This window comes from Cricetulus griseus (assembly GCF_003668045.3).
Source record: "Cricetulus griseus strain 17A/GY chromosome 1 unlocalized genomic scaffold, alternate assembly CriGri-PICRH-1.0 chr1_0, whole genome shotgun sequence".
NCBI classification, from domain to species: Eukaryota; Metazoa; Chordata; class Mammalia; order Rodentia; family Cricetidae; genus Cricetulus; species Cricetulus griseus.
Window position 1 is genome coordinate 38,098,180 of NW_023276806.1, and position 6,454 is coordinate 38,104,633.

The 6,454-nt window shown below is 40.2% G+C and overlaps 1 pseudogene; it reads right to left on the minus strand.

Moving 5' to 3' along the window:
• Window positions 1-933: 933 nt before the first annotated feature.
• Window positions 934-1,803, minus strand: LOC100767826 (annotated as a pseudogene).
• Between the last annotated feature and the right edge of the window lie 4,651 nt (window positions 1,804-6,454).

Sequence of the window (6,454 nt, forward strand, 5' to 3'; positions counted from 1 at the left end):
CATTTTCTCCATTCATTCTTCAGTTGAGGAACGTCTAGGTTGCTTCCAGATTCTGGCTATTACAAACAATGCTGCTATGAACATGGTTGAACAGATGTCCTTGTTGTATGAATATGTATCTTTTGGTTATATGCCTAAGAGTAGAATTGCTGGATCTTGTGGTAGACTGATTCCCATTTTCCTGAGGAATTGCCATACAGATTTCCAAAGTGGCTGTACTGGTGTACAGCAGTGAAGGAGTGTTCCCCTTTCTCCACAACCTCTCCAGCATAAACTGTCATTGGTGTTTTTGATTTTATTCATTCTAACAAGAGTAAGTTGGTATTTCAGAGTTGTTTTGATTTGTGTTTCCTTGATGGCTAATGATGTTGAGCACTTTTTTTTTATGTGTTTTTCAGCCGTTTTCAACTCCTCTATTGAGAATTTTCTATTTAGTTCTGTATCCACTTTTTAATTGGATTATTTGGTGTTTTGGAGACTAGCTACTTGAGTTCTTTATGTATTTTGGAAATCAGTCCTCTGTGAGATGTGGGGTTGATGAATATCTTTTACTTTTCTGTGGGCTGCTGTTTTGTCTTTTTGAATGTGTACTTTGCCTTACAAAAGCTTCTCAGTTTCAGGAGTTCCCACTTACAAACACCTGATTTTTGACAAAGAAGCTAAAATTATACAATGGAAAAATGAAAGCATCTTCAACAAATGGTGCTGGCATACCTGGATTCTGGTGTGAAGAAGACTGCAGATAGATCCATATCTATAGCCATGCACAAAACTTAAGTCCAAATGGATCAAAAACTTCAACTTAAATCCAGCCACACTGAACCACTTAGATGAGAAAGTAGGTGGTACCCTTGAACAAATTGGTGCAGTAGATAGCTTCCTGAACATAACACCAATAGCACAGACACTGAGATTGACAATTAAACCATTTTCTTAAAGAGACTTCCTCCACTGCCAGAGATCTTGAATAGCCTCCTTGTCAGTCATCTGGAAGCAATTCTTCACATAATTAATGAACTTGGCTTCCACTTTGGGAAGAGAACCACCTTTTGCTATACTTGTTTGCATTTTTTGCTTTGATGTCTTCTACAGAAATAGGTCCTTTTGGGGTTTTAGGAGTATTTTTTTTTTCTGTTTTTTTGAAGGACTCTTGACCTTTTGATCTTGGTGTTGATGATTTTAAGTCTTTTCCATTTTGTTTGTTAATTCTTGGCTGGGGTATCTTGTATAGATTTCTTCACTGGAAATTTTTATTCTGTTTCTTCATCGTCAAAATAATCATCATCTTCATCATCCTCATCATCTTCATCATCATCTCCTTATCTTCATCAAGTTTGACTTTTTTCTGTGGATCTGTGTTGCCACCTCCAGGAGCGGATCATTTGCCAGACATACTTAAGAGCTTTACATTCTCCTCATCTTCATCTTCTGACTCTGCTCCTTCCTCTACAGCTACTAGATGCTGTCCTCTACTATGCACAGGCCCTGCACCACACCTCAACTGTAAGACCAACAGTGGTGTAATTTCAAAGCCCACAAGGGAAACTGTTGGCTGTACAGACAGTTGCAAAGCTGCCAGTGTTACTCTACTTGGACTGCCTTCATAGTTCATTGCTTCTGCCTCAGCGATGTGTAATTCATCTTTTGCCTCATCCCTAAACTAACCGTTCTTAGTGACAACTGGTGTTCATTCTCATCATTCTCTACCTTAAAGTTATACTCTTTGTCAGCTTTTAGTTCATAACCGAAAAGGTAGTTGTGAGGCCTAAGAGGGCTCACATGCATGTTCATGGAGTCTCTCATGAGGTGGAGGCACGCACTTTAGGTGTGAAGGAAGTCGGACAGAGGAAACTGCCTACTGCCCCTCAGAACCGACACACAGGATGGAATCACACCAGGGTTCCACACCAGTCTTTTGTGATTGGAAAGAGAGATCATTCTTGTCGTCTCTGGGGTCTTACCGCTAGACTGCCTTTTCATTCTTTTCTAATTTAGAAGCAGAACATTTTGTTTCTATTTGTTTAGTAGCTAGGCTTCAATTTTATCACATTACTTTCCTATTGCTGTGCTAAAGTATCACGCCAAAGGCAGCTTAGGAAGGAAAGGGGGTTGCTTTGCCTTGCAGTGCCAGAAGGGAAGTCTTCCACCATGGAGGAGGAGGCATGAGGCAGGAGCATGGGGCCCACAGTATGAAGAGTGAACACATTCGTAGACACACATGGAAGCAGAGAGAAAACTTCAGACCCACCCTCAGTAATGGACTTCCTCTAGCGAGGCTCTATAATCGGTGGTTCTCAACTTGTGTGTTGGGATCTCTTTGGCAGTAGAATGACCTTTTCAAAACAGGGGTCACCTAAGACAATCAGAAAACACAGATATTTACATAGTGGCTCATAACAATGGCAAAATTACAGTTATGAGGTAGCAACAAAAATTATTTTACGGTGGAGGGTGTCGCCCCAACCTGAGCAACTGTATTAAAGGGTCTCAGTGTCAGGGAGGGTGGGATTTGCTGCTCTGTAACTGTCCCAAGCAGCATCGCCAGCTGGAGAACAACTGTTAAAGAAATGAAACTGTGGGAGTCATTTCTCACTCGAACCACAGCACCAGGCTTTGATGTGTTGCTAATTGAAGTTTAATGATTACTATTATCTGCCCTCACTGCAAAGATATTAGTGCTCTAACACGAAATGTTAGAGATTCACATGCACAATTTTTGGCAGCTCATTTCAAAAACAATGAGTTGCTGTATGGCCCGTTACCAGTACTTCTTTAGATGTGTAACACTTTGTACATGCGCTACTACTGTTTTCTAGAATCTCATGACTTATTTGTTTCTTCTTCCTAAAGTTTTTTTTTTTTGGGGGGGGGAGGGGAATCTCTTTCTGCCAGGACTTAGCTATTCTAATTGTTGTTTGTTTGTTTGGTTTTTGTTGTTGTTGTTGTTTAGATATTAGATAGGTGCTTGGATTTGCTTTGTTTTGTTCTTTTGAGTTAGCATTTCATCATGCAAGCTAGGCTCCAATTCACCATTCTGATGACAAAGACTCTCAAGAGTTAGTATTTCAAAAGTGCTCTGTAAGGGTCTGTGAGTGAGATAATGCCTAACAATAGTCATTATGAACAGTTTTAGATCATACCACCTCTTACAAAGAACTTGCTGATTTCTTGCCTTAGATTATTGAATTATTATTTCATCTTCCTTTGGCTATTTTCACTGCTTTTAACTTTAAATATTGTAGTTTTACTATGCTGTTTCTATTAGTTTATGATAATCTACTTATTCATTTGTTCATATATTACTTTATTTAATTCTACTTAAAAATTGATTATCATATTTTTCTTTCTTTTTTTTTTGAAATCCCATTTCCCACTCGCTCCCCTCCTCCCCACCACCTCTCCCCCTAACTAAAACCCTACCTATCACATATTTTTTCTGCTCCCTAGGGAGGGTGAGGTCTTCCATAGGGGGGTCATCAGAGTCTATCATGTCCTTTGTGATAGGCCCACCCCCATGTGTCTTGGAGTATCCCTTTATGTGGATTGGGCTCCCAAAGTCCACACCTATGCTAGGGATAAGTACTGAACTACTACAGGAGGTTTCTATTTTACAAGGTCTCCTCACTGAAACCCACGTTCCTGGGGTCTGGATCAGTCCCATGCTGATATCCCAGCTATCAGTCTGGGGACCAAGAGCTCCTCATTGTTCAGGTAAGATGTTTCTGTGGATTTCACCAGCCTGGTCTGGACTCGTTTGCCATCACTCCTACTCCTCTGCAACTGGATTCCAGTTCAGTTCAGTGATTGGTTGTGGGTGTCTGCTTCTACTTCCACCAGCTACTGAATGAAGGCAATAGGGGTGGCATATAAGACAGTCATCAATTCTCATTATCAGGGGAGGGCATTTAAGGGCAACAAAGGCCTCTCCTTTGTTGCTTAGATTGTTAGTTGGTGTCATCTTTGTAGATCTCCAGACCTTTCCCTAGTGCCTGGTTTCTCTGAAACCTAAAATGTCTCCCTCTATTATGGTAGCTCCTTTCTTGTTTTCTTCTATTCTTCCCCCAACTCAAACTTTCTGCTCCCTCATGTCTTTCTCACCCCTCCACTTCTCCCCTTCTCATTCTCCTAGCTCCCTCCCCTCTCTTCCAGTGCTCCCCATTTGCTCAGGAGATCTTGACCCTTTCCCCTTCTCCAGGGGACCATGTATGTGTCTCTTAGGGTCCTCCTAGTTTACTAGCTTCTCTGGCAGTGTGGATTGTAGGCTGGTATTACTTTACTCTATGTCTAAAATCCACATATGAGTTAGTACATACCACATTTGTCTTTTTGTAATTGGGTTACCTCTCTCAGAATGTTTTCTTCTAGTTCCATCCATTTTCCTGCAAATTTCAAGATTCCATTGTTTTTTTTTTCTGCTGAGTAGTTCTCCATTGTGTAAATGTGCCACATTTTCTCTATCCATTCTTCAGTAGAGGGGCATCTAGGTTGCTTCCAGGTTCTGGCTATTACAAACAATGCTGCTATGAATATCATTGAACAGATGTCCTTGTTGTATTAATGTGCTTCTTTGGGTATATGCCTAAGAGTGGAATTGCTGGATCTTGTAGTAGACTGATTCCCATTTTCCTGAGGAGTTGCCATACTGATTTCCAAAGTGACTGTACAAGTTGGCACTCCCACCAGCAGTGGAGAAGTGTTCCCCTTTCTCCACATCCTCTCCAACATAAACTGTCATTGGTGTTTTTGATTTTAGCCATTCTAACAGGAGTAAGATGGTATCTCAGAGTTGTTTTGATTTGCATTTCCCTGATGGCTAAGGATGTTGAACACTTTCTTATGTGCCTTTCAGCCATTTTACATTCCTCTGTTGAGAATTGTCTATTTATTTCTGTACCCTACTTTTTAACTGGATTATTTGGTGTTTTGGAGACTAGCTTCTTGAGTTCTTTGTAAATTTTTGAGATCAGCCCTCTGTCATGTGTGGTTGGTAAATATCTTTTCCCAGTCTGTGGACTGCCGTTTTGTCTTAATGACTGTGTCCTTAGCCTTACAGAAGCTTCCCAGTTTCAGGAGGTCCCATTTATCAATTGTTGATCTCAGTGTCTGTGCTACTGGTGTAATCTTCATGAAGCAGTCTCCTGTACCAATTAATTCAAGGGTATTTCCCACTTTGTCTTCTAATAGGTCTAGTGTGGCTGAATTTAAGTGGAGGTCTTTGATCCATTTGGACTTAAGTTTTGTGCATGGTGATAGACATGGGTCTATCTGCAGACTTCTTCATTCCAGCATCCAGTTATGCCAGCACCATTTGTTGAAGATGCTTTCTCTCTTCCATTGTATAAATTTAGCTTCTTTGTTAAAAATCAAGTGTTTGTAGGTGTGTAGATTAATATCAGGGATTTAAACTATATTCCATTGGTCTACCTGTCTATTTTTGTGCCAATACCAAGCTGTTTTCAGGACTATGGCTCTGTAATAGAGCTTGAAGTCAGGGATGGTGATTCCTCCAGAAGTTCCTCTATTGTTCAGGGTTGTTTTGGCTATCCTGGGTCTTTTGTTTCTCCACATAAAGTTGAGAATTGTTCTTTCAAGGTCTGTGAAGAATTGTATTGGGATGTTGATGGAGATTGCATTGAATCTGTAGATTGCTTTTGGTAAGATTGACATTTTTACTATGTTGATCCTACTTATCCAAGAACATGGGAGATCCTTCCATTTTCTAGTATCTTCTTTAATTTATTTCTTTAGAGACTCAAAATTCTTATGGTACAGGTCTTTCACTTTTTTGGTTACTGTTACCTCAAGGTATTTTATGTTGTTTGTGGCAACTGTAAAGGGTGATGTTTCTCTGATTTCTTTCTCTGTGAATGTATCATCTGTATATAGTAGGGCAACAGAATATTTTGAGTTAATCTTGTATCCTGCCACTTTGCTGAAGGTGTTTATCAGCTGTACGAGTTCCCTGGTAGCGTTTTTTTGGGTCACTTATGTAGACTATCATATCATCTGCAAATAGTGAGAGTTTGACTTCTTCCTTTCCGATTTGTATTCCCTTGATCTCCTTTTGTTGTCTTATTGCTCTAGCTAGAACTTCAAGGACAATGTTGAAGAGGTATGGAGAGAGTTGACAGCCTTGTCTTGTCCCATGTTTATTATATTTTTCTAAATATAGAAAAATTTCATCTCCTTTTTAATTTTAATTTTGATTTAATTTTTTTTTCATTTTATATACCAACCCCACTTTCCCCCACCCTCCCCTTCTTTTTCCCCCCTTTCTTGCTCCCCCATCCACTCCTCATAGGGGGTAAGGCCTTTCTTGGGGAGTCAACAAAATCTGGCATACCAAGTTGAGACAGGACAAAGCTCCTCTCCCCTGTATCAAGGCTGAGCAAGGTATTCCACCAGAGGAAATGGGCTCCAAAAATTCAGTTCATCCCCCTGAAATAGGTTCTGG